Source organism: Ovis aries, chromosome 1 (genome assembly GCF_016772045.2).
Source record: "Ovis aries strain OAR_USU_Benz2616 breed Rambouillet chromosome 1, ARS-UI_Ramb_v3.0, whole genome shotgun sequence".
Taxonomy (NCBI): domain Eukaryota; kingdom Metazoa; phylum Chordata; class Mammalia; order Artiodactyla; family Bovidae; genus Ovis; species Ovis aries.
In genome coordinates, this window is record NC_056054.1 from 199,156,728 (window position 1) to 199,175,488 (window position 18,761).

General features: G+C 39.9%; 1 long non-coding RNA gene across 1 annotated transcript in view; it reads right to left on the bottom strand.

Moving 5' to 3' along the window:
* Positions 1-15,205, bottom strand: part of LOC132660228 (uncharacterized) — a 66,559-nt gene extending 51,354 nt beyond the window's left edge. Inside the window, exon 1 of the long non-coding RNA XR_009601591.1 lies at positions 15,052-15,205. This is a non-coding gene — a long non-coding RNA (uncharacterized LOC132660228). The remainder of the gene's footprint in view (positions 1-15,051) is intronic.
* Between the last annotated feature and the right edge of the window lie 3,556 nt (positions 15,206-18,761).

Consider the following 18,761-nt stretch of genomic DNA (forward strand, 5'->3'; position numbering starts at 1 on the left):
CATGGGCCTACACTTACAAATAGCATCAGGATATGAAATTGATTGCCAACCATCATGAAAAGGAATCTTCAGAGACTTTGAAAACATTTTCTACTTGCTGAATACAGTCAATATATTTTTGAATACCAAAATACATTTTTTATTTCCACTCCTTCTCTCTCCCTCTTTCCCTTCTTCCCCAGAAGTCACCCAAGCCATCTTGTCAGGGGAAGCTCCATGCAGGCAGTCACTTTTATAGTGATTAACACTTAGTAAGGACAAAAATTATTACCACTGACTCAGTAGTGACGAATAATAAGAAGGTGATAAATGACTAATTTCTATATAGAGGTTGAAAGCTATTCATTTAAATTTAAGGTTCTTTCCTTTCTATATTTTATCTAGGGTTGTTCATATAACCAAACATCCTTGAGTTTGACTTCTATTGATCCTGGGCATGTCAGAGCATTTTTGGGAATAACCAAACTAAACCATGTTTGTTTTTTTGTTTTTTTGTTTTTTTGAGACACAGGTTGAAATATGTTGTTATTCATCAAACTCAAAATTTGAATATGTGATCTGAAACGTAATATGAGTACTTTTACAATGACAATAGAGCAGACATCTGAGGAAAACTGTAAAACCCTGGACATATATGATGAGTACCAGGAGGAGAGACTGTGGAAGGGACCAGCAGGCCAGAGGCCCAGACTGCAATCTGAATACATGTCTGGAGGACTGGAGGCTCCTAGCGCAAGCCCCTGGACATTGTAACTGTGTAACTGAGAGCTACCAAAATTGCTACTCTATCCTCCAAGATATCCTTGGAAAAATACAGCTTCTGATCATGATACGTAGCAGATCAAAACTAATACAAACCTATTGTACAGGTCAAGGAATTCTGCTCAATACTTTGTAATGACATATAGGAGAAAAGAATCTAAAAATAGAGTGCATATGTACATATGTATGTGATTCATTTTGCTGTACACATAAAAAAAATGGATGTGTGTATATGTATAAGTGATTCATTGTGCCCTACAGTATTGCTGTAACAGAACAGTGTAAATCAACTATATGCCAGTAAAAATTTAAAAAATGCATCCTTTTTCATCTCATTCCAGAGTGGTCCACGTTCTTGTTGCAGATGTGATTCCCTCCACCTGGAATGCCCCTCCCACACTCTTTCTCTCTGAGAAACTCCTGCATCCTGATCTCTGGCGAGCTCAAATGTCACCCACTTTGAGAACTTTTCCTTAACTACCAATACAGTTAGTTGCTCCTGCCTCTGTGCTCCTTAGCACTTTGTTCATGCCTCCAGGCTAGCATTAACTGTTGCACTGCAGTTTTTTACAGCTTTCTCCCCTTGGCTAGGATAGACTAGAATCATACCTTATATATATCCTCACTGTCTTATACAATGGCTGGTACATAGCAGGCACTTAGATGTGTGATGAAAGAAAGAAAAAAGGAAAAAAGAGAAGGAAGAAATCAGGGAGGGAGGAAAGGAATGGAGAGGTGGAAAGGAGGGAAAGAAAGACGGATTGAGAAGGAAACAGAAGAAACAATGAAAAGAATTCTGTTTTCCCAACTACTAATCCTAGTAGGTAATAGGAATAATCTCTCCTCCCTCTTCACAGATATGAAGAATCCATGTTTATTTCACAGTCTCTCAATTAAGTTGCTCATTTGGATCTAACAAGACATTTATTGATTCTTAGTTTTCTATTGATTCTGAAGAGGTCCTTAGGAAGATCTGATAAGTGTGGAAAAGATAAATAAGTGTACGGATAATAAACTCTAGATTACATAAGCAAACATTACTTAATTACATTCCTATTAATACACTGACTCTGTAATGAATTTTGAGGCATTTAATTATCAATTTGACAAGATAATCTAGGGGTAGTTAATGATTATACCAGTAAATTGTTTTTAAAAAATCACTGACAATTATTAAGTCTCGTAACAGACATCAAATTAACTTGCTGGAGCTGTCTGGTTAAATAGACAGCAGTTAATTATGAGGTACTTACACATGCCTCACATTTTAATGTGCAAGCCTTTTTGATTGTGTAACGTCAAAAATGTTGTGTAAGGGAACAGTTTACCCATGGGGAATATTCCTATTCTGGGCAGCGTGGCCACTGGACAAGCAGGAGCATGATCTGTGATGCTCAGCCTGGCATGTCCCACTTCTCATCTTGGAACAGAAACACAGAACTCTCTATAAGAGACAAATGGTTGTCATATGCAGTCAGGTCTGTGGGGCCATTCAAAGTCTCTCTCTCAAAAGGAATTATGAAAAAGTGGTCTGACAAAGCTTTTGGATAACAGTGGTAATATTTATTACCTTATGAGAACCAGCTATGCCAGACATCATGCAAGATGCTTTTATATGGACTGTCTCTTCTAATGGTTAAAAGGTAGAAAATCCCATCAATAGACAGGTTTTTCTTGGAACGCTTAGTGGAGGAGGAGAAATAAGAAATCACACGTACCAGGCCACTGAGATGACTTCCATCTTAGCTTAACACAGAGGCTACTGGCCACACAGTCTGGAGCCAGACAGAGAGCAATGGCCACAGTGTTGAACACATAAACCAAAGATCATTTACTTTTCAGAAGTCCTGGGTACCTATTTCTCCAATTTGTCTCTTACCCAAAATCTGTGGTCACAAGAGTCCCCTATCTCCCCAATGGCTGCACCACTTTTTATTTAATGAGCAGTGGAAAGGTGAGAATTTACAAAGCACCTTTATTCTGACCCTCACAGTTCTAGGTTTTACATTCTTCCTGGAGACTGACTTATTCACCCTATATTTTACCATCATCAAAACCCAATGTCTTGGGTCCTACTCCTCTCTGTTAATGTTTATACTGCTTAAGGCAGTGACTGTGGGCATGAGTTCAACTTTCAAAAGAGTACTTCTTGAGCTGAAATGCCTTGAAATGAATAGAATTGCATTGGAAAGAGTGAGACTGCATTGGGTTGTGTTGCATTGGACCGAACTATATAGAATTGAACCTTGTAAGGAAGGGGAACAGACTCTAGAAACTAGGTTTCTTTACGTTTAGGCCAAGGCAGGCTCAGTGATAATAAAGCAGCGTGAGAACTATGCATGAACTCTGTGGCTAGACTACAAAGTCCCAAATTCAATCTCAGTGCCACCCCTTACCAGCTCTGTAATATAGAGCAAATTCCTTAATCTCTTGCACCTCCCTGAGTAGAACAATTGTACCTAATTTATAGGACTGCTAGGAAGATTCATTCAATTAATTTTTGTAAAGTCTTTTTGGAATAATGCCCAGCACATAGAATATACTATATAGATGCTTTTAAAATAAAACAATTTTAAAAAACAAAATCACCAGTTTGAATTGTATTCCACTTTACATTTTACAAAGCCCTTTCACATATGGCAACTGATACCACAGATGCATGGGTGGGATTATACCTATTAATCCTCATCTTGCCAATACAAAAACCAAGGTTCATAAAAGCAAGAGCAGATCAAGAAATCCAGCAGGACATAAATCACCATAGGACTTGAGCTAAGTTCTGTCTTACTAAGGCATATGTTCAATTCAGTTCAGTGTAATATCCCAGACAATTTTCATATGTAGTCCTGACTGCAGTGTATTCTGTTAGTAACCTGATAAACAAGAGTTAAGTCAAATCATAACACCCTTAGTGTTACTGCAGTAACAGTACACAGCAAAGCAAAGGATTGCAGCCTGGACTAGGATGAAAAGTCTGTGGTTTGCTGTGATAGAAATAACCACAATGAAGGAGTCAGGAAACCTGAATTCTGGCTTTGACTCAACCACTAACTTTTGTCATACTGATAACTAACATTGATTGAGGGCTGACTCTGTGCCATGTACTACATTCTTATCATTTAAGGTTCATAGTAAGCAGTGGTCATAGGGACTTTCATTATTCCATTTTGCAGGTGAGGAAACCAAGGTATAAAGCAGGAAAGTAACTTGTATAGGTCAAACTGCTAGTAAGTGCTATAATAAATGTCATTTGTAGAATGAGGGCATTGGACTAGTATGACCTCAAAGGTACTTTCCAGCCCGTTCCATCCATAATTCAGGGAGTTCTTGCCTAATCCTCACTCCTCTGGGGGGTAATTCTGTGGTTCTGGGCAGCTCTACATCAAATCTCAGACATCTCAAGGCCTCCCAGGACACCAAGGTTGAAAAACTGGTGAATAGTTGCATAATGTGGGATTTTTCTAATCATCGAAAGAATGAAACAAGTGAAAACAGGAAAAAAGTAAAAATCCTAACTCTTCCCAAGATTATCAATTTCATGTATACATTTATTACATTTGTAGTCACGAGGTTCATTCCATTTTGCATTTTTCTCTCTTCACTTAATTTACTATCACAAATATTTTTTCAATAATTATGACCAAAATTCTTCATGATTATCATTTTCATGACTATACAATCAGTAATAACTACCACATGATATTTGACCATAATAAAATGATTACCCCTTTACAAAATAATTTAAGCAGGTTTTGATATTTTTGTAATATACAATGGTGTAATGAATATCTTTGCACAGTTCATTTTTCTCACATCAGATATAATGTTTCCTCAGAAGGCAAGGCTAAGCAAAGGGCATACCCACATTTGTGGCTAATACACTCTATAAAGGGAGGGTGTAATGTGATGGTGACTACACGGGACCCACATTGTTGAAATCTTATGATTTCAACACTGAATGTGTTTCCAGATTTTGAGTGAATACAACCAATTTGGTAAGGTGAACAAACATTAATTTAATACAAGTTTTGAATGCTGAATGCTTGGTGCTTGCATTCAAGGGGGGAAAGGTCTATAATAAGTGCTTGCAAGAAATAGACTTAAAGGAATACAGAGAAAGAGAAATATCATGTGAAATCCCGTACATGTGGAATATAAAAATAAATGTTACAAGTGAATACCTTACTTATTACAAAACAGAAAGAGACTCACAGACTTAGAGAACGAATTTATGATTTACCAGAGGGGAAGGATGAAGGGAAGGGATAGTTAGGGAATTTGGGACAGGCATGTACACTCTGCTATATTTAACACGGATAACTAACAAGGACCTACTGTATAGCACAGGGAACTCTGCTCAATGTTATGTGGCAGCCTGGATACTGGATAGGGGGGCAGTTTGTGGCTAAATGGATACAGTACATGTATGGCTGAGTCCCTTCCCTGTTCACCTGAAAATATCACAACATTGTTAATCAGCTATACCCCCATACAAAATAAAACGTTTAAAAAAGAAAGATCCCATATCATGCAATGAAGATCCTGTGTGCTGCAACTAAGACCTGATACAGCCAAATAAACAAATATTAATTAAGAAAAAAACCCTAGGAAAGAAGCCCCCCAAAATTAAAAAGAAGTAAAATGGAAAACCAACAAGGACCTACTATATCGCCCAGGGGCTCTGCTTAAGGTTATGAAGCAGTCTGAATGGGAAAGGAGTTTGGGGGGAGAACAGATGCGCACATATATATTGCTGAGTCGCTCTGCTGTGCACCTGAAACTGTCACAACATTGCTACTCAGTTACACTCCAATATAAAAAAAAAAATTTAAAAGAAGAAATAGATTTACAGGAGTAAAAAGAGGTTTTATGGGAAGTTTAAAAAGGCCAAACCTTCAAGAGATTAGTACTCAGGAGACATAAGCAGGCCAGTTCTCTTGGACCTCACTTTGGTAGTTTCATCTTAATGCTAAAGCAACTTTCTGCCGCCTGTGTCAGATAATCAGAAAATGTGGTTAAACCTGGGAATCATTGGAATCCTTTTATTTTAATACAAGACATTGATTTGCCAGTCAGTACGCCAAGTTCTTTCTTTAAGCATGCATTTTCCAATTCCGGAGTCCCGTCTCAATTTTTCTTGACTAACGCACTCCCGTAACCTATTCTCCATTATTTCCAGTTTCCAGTTTTTGTTTTGGTTTTGCTTGCTTTTGTTTTATTTGTCTTAATGAAGCAAGTATTTATAAAAACTTGAATTCTTCTAGATTTTAATTTTTGTCATCTTTTACATCCACAAACTAATTGTATTTTTTAGCAACTTATCTCCTTTAAGCCTTTCCAAAGCAAATAATTTAATTTTCATTGAAACAGTCTCTTATTTTCACATTCATACTTTGTTTTTACAACATTTAAGTAATATATTAACTAACGCACTTGGCATAATTAAGCTTTGTGAAAAAAATTAGTTGACCCTTGGTAAGCATACATTTCAACTGCTGGGAGGAGATGACCGCAGGACAAGGGAGCAGCCTCATAGCTAGGAGTATTTAGTGTGCTATGGGCATCTGTCAGAAGGCTTTACAAAGGGAAGGAAGGGCTTCTGCCAGTTAAGTGGAGTTACATCTTCTGACAAATGAGTGCTCCTCAAAATGAGAGAGAAGGAGAGAATGAGGGCTGAATTCCTGGACCATGAATGCACAAGCAGTGTATACCTGCTGTTTCTATGTCAACAAGTGGCTAATGAGACACCAAGTCTAACTTTATGGAAAGAGAGCTTGTGTCCTTCACTTTCTTGGAAACCTCAAGGATTTGTATAGATTGTGAGGTGGTCTTAGACCCTTCTGATGACATCTAAGGAGGTTTTTCTGCAAGGTTTTTTTTTTCTTCCTTCTCCAAGAAAATGCACAGATGCATTAACAACTGCACTTATCTCTTTAGGAAGTTCATAGATCTCCCTGTGAATCCCCCTCCTACAGGATTCTGAAGATCCCAGAAGAGGGATGACGTTTCCAAAAGGGAGGAGTACTTTTGTAATGGTAGCAATACCACCATTCGGGAGATACTCTGAGCCAAGATGGGCTTCCTGGATAGCTCAGTTGGTAAAGAATCTGCCTGCAATGCAGGAGACCCTGGCTCGATTCCTGGATTGGGAAGATGCCCTGGAGAAGGGAAAGGCTACCCACTCTAGTATTCTGGCCTGGAGAATTCCATGGACTGTATAGTCCATGGGTTTACAAAGAGTCAGACACAAATGAGCGACTTTCACTTCCACGTCACTGTGCCAAGATACAACATACGCTTGAAAACCTTAACCATTTGCTCCAGAACAGCCCTCAGTAATCACACAGGTTCCCCCTGTCTGAATAAATTAGGGCTCAGAGAGGGCAGCAGTTTGTCTGAGGTCATCTGTCCATGACACAGTGCTCAGAACAGATTATTTCTCTATACTCTGCTGGTTTAAGAAAATAGCTTCTCTTGAATGGCTAGTGAATAGGGCCATAGGTGTATTTGAAACCCAAATATCCAACCAGAGTCCAGTTTCCAGGTTCACAGAAGGCGAAACTCTGGAAGATGTAGGAGTTGAATCCTGAATCTAGGGCACCAGCAAAAAGTCCTGGGCTCTACTTCAAGCTTTAATACACAGTCACTCATGGTGGAAGTCATTTCTATTCATGTGGTTTAATTATTCATTCCATAACTTGACTAGGACATTTCTAAGCTTCATTTTGTTTCTTGTTGTTTAGTTACTAAGTCACATCCCACTCTTTTGCAACTCCATGGACTATAGCCTACCAGCCTCCTCTGTCCATGAAATTCTCCAGGCAAGAATACTGGAGTGGATTGTCATTCCCTTCTCTAGGGGATCTTCCCAAACCAGAGATCGAAGCCATGTCTGCTGTATTGGCAAGCAGATTCTTGAGCACTGTGCCACCTGGGAAGACCGCAGTTCTCATTAGCAATTCCCAAGACAAAGTCTGGGTTTTCCTCCTTTTCTTGGCCTTTCCTCCCTTTGGCGCAACCCAGAGATGATGCCCACTAGGGGTCAGACCTGCAAGAAAGTATCCAAGTCATTTTTTGTTTGTTTGTTTGTTTTGTTTTTTAATTGTGAGGAAACGAGAGGTCTTCTAGCCCAGCATGTGTTGCCACATTTAAACTCTTTCAACATGCGACAGTCTTAAATTCTTAAAGATTTCTAAGAAACAGAGGTTTCACAACCCTCTCTTCCAAGAAAGTCTTCTTTATATTTAACCTAGATCTCTCAAATATAATTTGAAGCTATCTCTTATGGTGGTTCAACAGTCCATGAACCAAGAACTTCCAGATATTCAAGATGGATTTAGAAAAGGTAGAGGAACCAGAGATCAAATTGCCAACATCCGTTGGATCATAGAAAAAGCAAGAGAGTTCCAGAAAAACACTTACTTCTCCTTTATTGACTATGTCAAAGCCTTTGACTGCATGGATCACAACAAACTGTGGAAAATTCTTAAAGAGATGGGAATACCACACCACCTTACCTGCCTCCTGAGAAATCTGTATGCAGATCAAGAAGCAACAGATAGAACCGGACATGGAACAACAATCTGGTTCCAAAATGGGAAAGGAATATGTCAAGGCTGTATATTGTCACCCTGCTTATTTAACTTATATGCAGAGTACATCATGCAAAATGTTAGGCTGGATGAAGCACAAACTGGAATCAAGAATGACAGGAGAAATATCAACAACCTCAGATATGCAGATGACACCACCCTTATGGCAGAAAGCTAAGAGGCTCTAAAGAACCTCTTGATGAAAGTGAAAGAAGAGTGAAAAAGCTGGCTTAAGACTCAACATTCAGGAAACTAAGATCATGGCATCCACTACCATCACTTCATGGCAAACAGATGGGGAAACAATGGAAATAATGACAGACTTTATTTTCTTAGGCTCCAGAATCACTGCAGATGGTGGCTGCAGCCATGAAATTAAAAGACACTTGCTCCTTGAAAGAAAAGTTATGAACAACCAAGACAACATATTAAAAAGCAGAGACATTATTTTGATGATAAAGGTCCATCTACTCAAGGCTATGGTTTTTCCAGCAGTCATGTATGGATGTGAGAATTGGACTGTAAAAAAAGCTGAGCAGATTGTCTTTACTCCACTGTATATTCTTGCCTCCTTTGTCAAAGATAAGGTGTCCATATGTGTGTGGATTTATCTCTGGGCTTTCTATTTTGTTCCATTGATCTATATGTCTGTCTTTGTGCCAGTACCATACTGTTTTGATGACTGTGGCTTTGTAGTAGAGCCTGAAGTCAGGCAAGTTGATTCCTCCAGTTCCATTCTTATTTTTCAAGATTGCTTTGGCAATTCGAGATTTTTTGTATTTCCATACAAATCTTGAAATTATTTGTTCTAGTTCTGTGAAAAATATGGCTGGTAGCTTGATAGGGATTGCATTGAATTTGTAAATTGCTTTTGCTGGGAAAACTGGTTAACCACTTGTAAAAGAATGAAACTAGATCACTTTCTAACACTGCACACAAAAATAAACTCAAAATGGATTAAAGATCTAAATGTAAGACCAGAAACTATAAAACTTCTAGAGGAGAACATAGGCAAAACACTCTCAGACATAAATCACAGCAGGATCCTCTATGATCCACCTCCCAGAATTCTGGAAATAAAAGCAAAAATAAACAAATGGGATCTAATTAAAATTGAAAGCTTCTGCACAACAAAGGAAAATATAAGCAAGGTGAAAAGACAGCCTTCTGAATGGGAGAAAATAATAGCAAATAAAGCAACTGACAAACAACTAATCTCAAAAATATACAAGCAACTTATGCAGCTCAATTCCAGAAAAATAAACGACCCAATCAAAAAATGGGCCAAAGAACTAAATAGACATTTCTCCAAAGAAGACATATGGATGGCTAACAAACACATGAAAAGATGCTCAACATCACTCATTATTAGAGAAATGCAAATCAAAACCACAATGAGGTACCACTTCACACCAGTCAGAATGTCTGTGATCCAAAAATCTGCAAGCAATAAATGCTGGAGAGGGTGTGGAGAAAAGGGAACCCTCCTACACTGCTGGTGGGAATGCAAACTAGTACAGCCACTATGGAGAACAGTGTGGAGATTCCTTAAAAAATTGCAAATAGAACTACCTTATGATCCAGCAATCCCACTTCTGGGCATACACACCGAGGAAACCAGAATTGAAAGAGACACATGTACTCCAATGTTCATTGCAGCACTGTTTATAATAGCCAGGACATGGAAACAACCTAGATGTCCATCAGCAGACGAATGGATAAGAAAGCTGTGGTACATATACACAATGGAGTATTACTCAGCCGTTAAAAAGAATTCATTTGAATCAGTTCTGATGAGATGGATGAAACTGGAGCCGATTATACAGAGTGAAGTAAGCCAGACAGAAAAACACCAATACAGTATACTAACACATATATATGGAATTTAGAAAGATGGCAATGACGACCCTGTATGCAAGACAGCAAAAAAGACACAGATGTGTATAACGGACTTTTGGACTCAGAGGGAGAGGGAGAGGGTGGGATGATTTGGAAGAATGGCATTCTAACATGTATACTATCATGTAAGAATCAAATCGCCAGTCTATGTCTGACACAGGATACAGCATGCTTGGGGCTGGTGCATGGGGATGACCCAGAGAGATGTTATGGGGAGGGAAGTGGGAGGGGGGGTTCATGTTTGGGAACGCATGTAAGAATTAAAGATTTTAAAATTTAAAATAAATAAATAAATATCAGCAAATTGAATCCAGTGATATACAAAAAGACAACACACTAGGATCCAGTGTGTTTTTACAGAAATTCAAGGATTGTAAAAAAAAAAAAAAAAAAAAAGCTGAGCACCAAAGAATTGATGCTTTTGAACTGTGGTGTTGGAGAAGACTCTTGAGAGTCCTTTGGCCTGCAGGGAGATCAAACCAGTGAATCCTAAAGAAAATCAGTCCTGAATACTCATTGGAAGGACTCATGCTAAAGCTGAAACTCCAATACTTTGGCCACCTGATGCAAAGAACTGACTCATTGGAAAAGATCCTGATGCTGGGAAAGATTGAAGGAGATGGGGATGACAGAGGATGAGATGGTTGGATGGCATCACTGACTCAATGGATGTGAGTTGGAGCAAACCCTGGGAGATGGTGATAGACAGGGAGGCCTGGTGTGCTGCAGTCCATAGGGAATGACTGAGTGACTGAACTGAACTGAACTTATGGTGGTATCTCAGGGGACACCGGTAATGCTTGGCTATTATCCTTTGGGTAAGATAGGTGCTCTTCTGAGCAAGTGTCAGTTTATGTCTCAGTTTCCATATCTGTCAAACGGGAGCCAGGATTGAAGTCACTCTTTCACTAAACAGCACCTAAGTACAGGCTTCCCAGGTGTGTGCATGCTAAGTCGCTTCAGTCGTGTCTGACTCTTTGCGAGTCAGGCTATGAACTATAGCCTGCCAGGCTTCTCAGTCCATGGGATTCTCCAGGAAAGAATACTGAAGTGGTTTGCTGTGCCCTCCTCCAAGGGATCTTCCTGACCCAGGGATCGAACCCGAGTCTCTTATGTCTCCTGCATTGGTAGGCAAGTTCTTTACCACTAGTGCCACCTGGAATTCACCTGCAAATGCAGGAGACACAAGGGGTGCAGGTTGAGTCTCTGGGTCAGGAAGATTCCCTGGAGAAGGAAATGGCAATCCACTCCAGTATTCTTGCCTGGATAATTCCATGGACAGAGAGCTACTGTCCATGGGGTCGAAAAGCGTTAGGCACAACTGAGCATGCACGTATGCACTGTAGCTGGCATTGTTTGCAGGAAACACAGACATGGACCAGACCTTGACGAGTTTTGACGATCTCCAAGATCTCTGACGTTGGCTCTAAAGTTCAATGATTAAATGAGGTTACTTGTCATTTTCTTAAGTAGGGCTGCATTAACCTTTCACAATAGAGGAGGCCCTTAATGTTCCTTAAAGCCACTTACAGGAGAATTCTATGGTTCTGCTTGCTGGGCTTTTCTTTCTTTATTTATTTCTTTTTTTTTTTTTTCTTGCTGGGCTTTTCTAATCCTAGTAGCCTTCTTTCAGAATTCTTTCTTTCAATCATCTTAATTATGCTTTATACCCTTCTTTTCCCACAAGACCTGTCCATATTTTATGGCTCAGATGCACCTTTTCACTAAGTATTCTTCTCACTCAGAGCTTACCATCTCTACTCATTTTTGAGGCTCTATACCAGACCACCTGACCTGCCTCTTGAGAAATCTATATGCAGGTCAGGAAGCAACAGTTAGAACTGGACATGGAACAACAGACTGGTTCCAAATAGAAAAAGGAGTATGTCAAGGCTGTATGTTGTCACCCTGCTTATTTAACTTATATACAGAGTACATCATGAGAAATGCTAGACTGGAAGAAACACAAGCTGGAATCAAGATTGCCGGGAGAAATATCAATAACCTCAGATATGCAGATGACACCACCCTTATGGCAGAAAGTGAAGAGGAACTAAAAAGCCTCTTGATGAAAGTGAAAGAGGAGAGTGACAAAGTTGGCTTAAAGCTCAACATTCAGGAAACGAAGATCATGGCATCCAGTCCCATCACTTCATGGGAAATAGATGGGGAAAGAGTGGAAACAGTGTCAGACTTTATTTTTGAGGGCTCCAAAATCACTGCAGATGGTGACTGCAGCCATGAAATTTAAAGACTCTTACTCCTTGGAAGGAAGGTTATGACCAACCTAGATAGTATATTCAAAAACAGAGACATTACTTTGCCGACTAAGGTCCGTCTAGTCAAGGCTACGGTTTTTCCAGTAGTCATGTATGGATGTGAGAGTTGGACTGTGAAGAAGGCTGAGCACCGAAGAATTGATGCTTTTGAACTGTGGTGTTGGAGAAGACTCTTGAGAGTCCCTTGGACTGCAAGGAGATCCAACCAGTCCATTCTGAAGGAGATCAGTCCTGGGATTTCTCTGGAAGGAATGATGCTAAAGCTGAAACTCCAGTACTTTGGCCACCTCATGCGAAGAGTGGACTCATTAGAAAAGACTCTGATGCTGGGAGGGATTGGGGGCAGGAGGAGAAGGGGACAACAGAGGATGAGATGGCTGGATGGCATCGCTGACACAATGGATGTGAGTCTGAGTGAACTCCGGGAGTTGGTGATGGACAGGGAGGCCTGGCGTGCTGCGATTCATGGGGTCTCAAAGAGTCAGACACGACTGAGCGACTGAACTGAACTGAACTGACCTGACCCCAGGGATATGGAGGTGAATACAGAGGGAGTGAACACAGAGGTGAATACGGAGGTATCGCTGAGGGAGAGCCCAGACTCACATCCCTCAACCTCTCCCCATCCCACAAGGAGCTTAGTTCCCTTGTTGTTTTGTTTTAAAAATACTTGTTCTATATTTTTAAATCTCTGTGTGTGTGCATGCCTAAAGCTCAGTTGCTTTGGCCATGTCTGACTCTTTGTGACCCTATAGACTGTAGCTCGTCAGGCTCCTCTGTCCACGGGATTCTCCAAGCAAGAATACTGGAGCGGTTTGCCATGTCCTCCTCCAGGGGATCTTCCCAACACGGGGATCATACCTGCATCTCTTATGTTTCCTGTGTTGGCAGGTGGGTTCTTTACCTCTAGCATTGCCTGGGAAGCCCCTTTTAAACCTCTATATATGTGTGAAAATTTCATCCAATATAAAAATGTCTACATTCAAGAATGAAATTCCCCATTTCTTCCTCTTGCTTCAATTGTGTGTCTCAGAGGTAAAGGCCATGTGTGGGTTAGTGATTATCCTTTCAGATTTTCACCTTTTGTACACACACATACAAGCTTTTTCTTTTTACCAACTCAGTATTTTCAAAGAGGTATGTGCATCACTCACTAAAGATAGCTTTATAGTGGGAATGAACAAACTGCCAATACATCCAGTAATGAGAATGAGTAATTGAAAACATCACACTGAGTGAAATTAGACTTATACAGACAAGTACATACTATATATATTATTCCATTAGTATGAAATTCTAGAACATTAGTGTTTTCACTAATCTATGGTGAAAAATATCAGAAGAGAGTTTTCTCCTAGTTGGGGAAGATCGTGATTGACTTGAATGAGATATGAGAAAATCTTGCATGTTAAGATATTATATATCCTAATAGGGGTTCAGGATGCACAGATGTACTCATTTGTCAAAATTTAGTGACTGTATAATAAAAACTATTCATTTCATTGTATATAAACGTATACTTTTAAACCTCAACAAATATTGATCTCCAGCAAATGCTGAAGAATTAAAAAAGGCAATGTACTGTTGCCTGCAGATTACTTTGAAATACGTAAAATGTGGATTGGTGGATGGATAAAGGAATGGATAAATAATAAAGCAAGTTCTGTAAAATGTTAATGGTAGAATCTAAAAAGTAGGTCTATGGGTGTTAAAGAATTTTCTCATCTTTGCTACAGATTTAAAATTTTTCACAATAAAATGGGAAAAAAGTGCCTTGAAAAATTTTAAAAACATACAAATAGAATAGACTATTATTGATCATTGGTAATTATTATTAATAGTGACAATAAGTCATCACATTTTGCAGCCCCTAGAGAAGGCACTGGCACCCCACTCCATCACTCTTGCCTGGAAAATCCCATGGACAGAGGAGCCTGGTAGGCTGCAGTCCGTGGGGTCTCTAAGAGTCGGACACGACTGAGCGACTTCACTTTCACTTTTCCCTTTCATGCACTGGAGAAGGAAATGGCAACCCACTCCAGTGTTCTTGCCTGGAGAATCCCAGGGACAGAGGAGCCTAGTGGGCTGCCGTCTATGGGGTTGCACAGAGTCGGACACGACTGAAGTGACTTAGCAGCAGCAGCAGAAATAGCATAAGGGTAAGGACCTCTTTTGCTGTCCTCTAGATCCTCACAAATTAGTAACTATATCATTCATATGGGCTCCTCTGGAAATAATAATGATATACTGGAGACTCCTACATACCATAAGCTTCACATACAGCATGCCACTAAATCCTTTCACTTTGAAAAATATTAGTATTCCTAGCTTAAGAAAAAGCAGGATAATAAGGCTTGGACTTAAGACAACGAATTCCAAATCACATGACAAGTGAATGGCTGGGCCAGGATTAAAACTTAGTCTTACATAATCCTGAAGCCCATGCTCTGCTCACTAGAATACACTGTCTCTCAAACAAAGCCCCTCCTGGCCTCTGCCTGCCAGGGAGAACCACAGACCTGGCATCAAGGCATGCAGAGGATGCGAAGGGAGGAATCCCCAAACTTGTCATGGAGCAGTAGCTGCCTTGGTCACCTGGACCTCCTGGTGATGGGTGAAGTTAGCTCCAGAAGCCCTCAGCGTCAATCAGCACAAGCTTCAACACGAAGTGACAACCTCCGGGTGTTGTAGAGGGAGTTAAAGGCAGCAAACTCTAAGCCAGCAGCAAAAGTCCAGTGTGTTCTGATGTGTCGGATCAAACTTGGAAACCTCAAGGGTTCCACCCTCCCCACCTCCCCCTCAACAGCTGCAAATGTTTGTTTTATTTCTCTCACATCTGGCCAGCCCATGTGTAAACAGAACGAAGGGTCAGAGTGAGGAAAGGATCTGAATGCCTCATTTCTTAGCCTCTTCAGTATATAGTAGAATGGGACAGAGACTGAATTAGGAAATATGTATTTTTTTAATTTCATTGAACTTGAGGCAGTAGTTTACGAATGTACGTTAGAATTTCTTACCGATAGGTCCTTTTTCATACTTTGGAGGGAGGCAGCTGGGGAGTGGTGAAACCTCTAGGTTGAAAATTAGATGACCCAGATTCCAATCTGGGCCCCTCCAATAATTGGGAGGAAATTTTTTTCTTTCTAGGTCTTATTGTACCATCTGAGTTATAACAGGGGGAAACCTTTTCTAAGGTTTCATCCAGCTTTAGTATTCCATTTTTTCAGCATAATTTCAGTGTTCACCATATTACTGCCTCTGTTTATTCAATAAGTATAGTCCTAGCCAATGTTTTTCCATCATCTATGTGTGTGCTAAAACACTTCAGTCGTGTTTGAGTCTTTGCAACTCTATGAACTGTAGCCCGCCAGGCTCCTCGGTCCATGAGATTCTCCAGGCAAGAATACTAGAGAGGGTTGCCATGCCCTCTTCCAGGGGATCTTCCTGACCCAGGAACTGAACCTTCATCTCTTATGTCTCCTGCATTGGCAGGCAGGTTCTTTACCAGTAGCGCCCCCTGTCCATTGTCTACATGATACCTCAAATAGTATTAATCCCCTGAACTTTTTAAATGTCCAATAAGTTTTACCTTGCTTCCCTCCAAAGAACATGTTAAGACTAAACTCAATGCTAAGGATAGGATTCAATCTATCAATTATTACTTCTGTTTGAAAAGCTAATTATTTAAGCAAGGTCTTTTTGCCTTGTTCAAAATTATAAGCAGATTAAGTGTTTGCTGAGCCTGATTTTTAATGTGAAATGTAGGCCTTTGATATTCAAATATACTTTAAAAAATTTCAATACATTTTCATTTCCTAAAAACTAGATCAAGGTAAAGTTCTTATTTAAAATAAGCATGCTATTAGCCTTGATAAATGAAATGCTAACAAAATCATGCATTATGAATTTATAAATATACCTTGAATGAAGGTAAAGACTGTTGACTTAATTTAATGAGCAATGAATGACTGAGGAAAGTTTTTAACCTAAGGAGTAATACAATCTGAGATTAGAAGTTATTTTAAGAAATTGCTCTTTGTAACCCTACCATTAGGCCTCAAGAAAAAGGTAGAATTCCTAATTTTATGTCCATTTCCCTAGATCCAGTTTCCCCAAATCATATGTTTCCACTACAAGATAATCTTTTAGGCTGAATTGCTACAGCAAATTCTTTCTTATCAACAAGATGAGACAAAAGAAAGAAACTGAAATAGAAGGAATGAGAAATGGGGAGACAAGAGAACCTCATGGAATGGATCCATCTTATTTTGAGCTTGTGTTTAAATAGGCATAGCACAGAGCTTCCCTGAAGAGGAACCCATGTCTCAAAGAAACCCCAATCCTTTTTCATCCTTTCAGAGTTCCTGTTGGCCCCATTTCCAAGAAGGTCGAGACTGCTGGAGCCTGCTCTGGACCAGCAGAGGGCACTCTTGGAGCAGAATTAAGGACCTTGGTGGGAAACTCTGGGAGGACAATCTCAACCTTCTTCACCAGAGGGCTGGCTGGTGTTATTGGAACCTTGTGTGCTGACCTGAAAGACAGATGATTGGTCCTTCTCGCCTTATCTGATAGAATTCTACTCATAGTCCAGTTAAACTGCTGAAGACCCCATTTTACAGCTCAAGCTTTCTTCCCACTAACAAGGAAAAAAAAAAAAAAATGACTAACTGATCCTTCAGAGATAAGGAGTCAGGAAATGTGACACCTAAGCTCTTGCACAGAAAAACTGCTAAGAACTGAGAAATGAGGAAAAGGTTAACCAGGTTTAGAGTATCAGAGATAGTCAAAGCAGCTTAAGCAAGATCACCGGTCTGCCTCTCCCTACCTCACCATCCACAAAGGAATATCCACTTAAAATAAAAAAAAAATGTGGTGGCAGATATAGATCAAGCCCAAATAATGACACAAAATGAACCTTAAATTAGGAGTGGGTAGCAGAAATCCACAAAGGTTTTTTAGCCCAGGGATGATGCAATCAAAGCTTAGCAACTGGGTCGCCTAGCAAAAGATTTATCCATTGCAACCCAGTTAGTAGCAAAAAATAAGCACCAAGGAATAGTGCAGATTCAGAGTCCAGCCCTGACTCTGAGGGTTTTTGGCTCTGTGTCTTGGGCCAAGTTCCAAGAGTAAGACTCTTTCAGCCTCAGTTTCCTCATATATCAAGTGAAGGAGCTGAACATACAATCTGTCAGATTCCGTTCACATTTTACATTCTGAGTCTGTGGGTTTCTAGCATCTTAGAAATTCAATTTAAAATATTTTTAGAGAATCCATGTAATACAGGCTCAGGGTAGCTTGTCATTCATTCAGTCACTCGTTGTTTGGTGGACAATACACGTCCTTCAGGGAGAAGAAGAGCTTATGTCAAACTTCCAGCGACATCCCCGCTTCCATCCAGATAGGCCCTTCAGACACCAGCAGTGAGGGTGCGGCGTGAGGGCTACAGGAAAGGGAAAGAATATCAGTTTCTCAGCTGGCTTATAGACTTCAAGGAGGATTGGGGTGATCCATCAGTCAACTCACCTAGACTCTGACTTGCAGTCAAAAAGAACGTGAGGTCTACAAGAAACCTCAGAGCTCAACTGCACTCCTCTCTCATTTAATAAATGCTGAGACACAGATCTCAAGACAACACAGTAATTGACAGAATCAACCTGGCTTATGGTGTCCTTGGGGGCTACATGTCACTCTCACCATATAACCTTCACACCTGCTAATCTCTTAACCTCACCGGATTATTTACATTTTCTTCTTCTAATTATTATTGGGTCCTTGCACTGCTTACAGAAAATCACAGTCCCCTCAAACCTTGTCACATGAAGCTGCAACTCAAACCCAGGAGCCCTAAGATAGTTTGAGCAAAAGATGCTTTCATTCATGATGCTCTGAAAATTGGATCTTTTGCTTCAACTAAAGTTATGAGGGCCTCCATCAGTTCACTGATCATAAGTGGACTTATTTCCCTACTTCACACAATGCCTTGGGTCCAACTGAACCTTTCCTTATTTATTTACTTATTTACATAAACCTACATGGATAAAAAATTGAGAAAGCTAACCAAAAAAGGATAAGTAATTTTTAAACCAACTATAGTTAGCACACATGTAATTGTCCCTGAAACTAAGGGAACTATTGCAAACCCCCAAATGACCCAAAAAGCCCACTTTTAATGATATATTCTTCTTTACCATATGAGTTCACTGAGGGTTTTCTGTGTGAGTCTTTACAC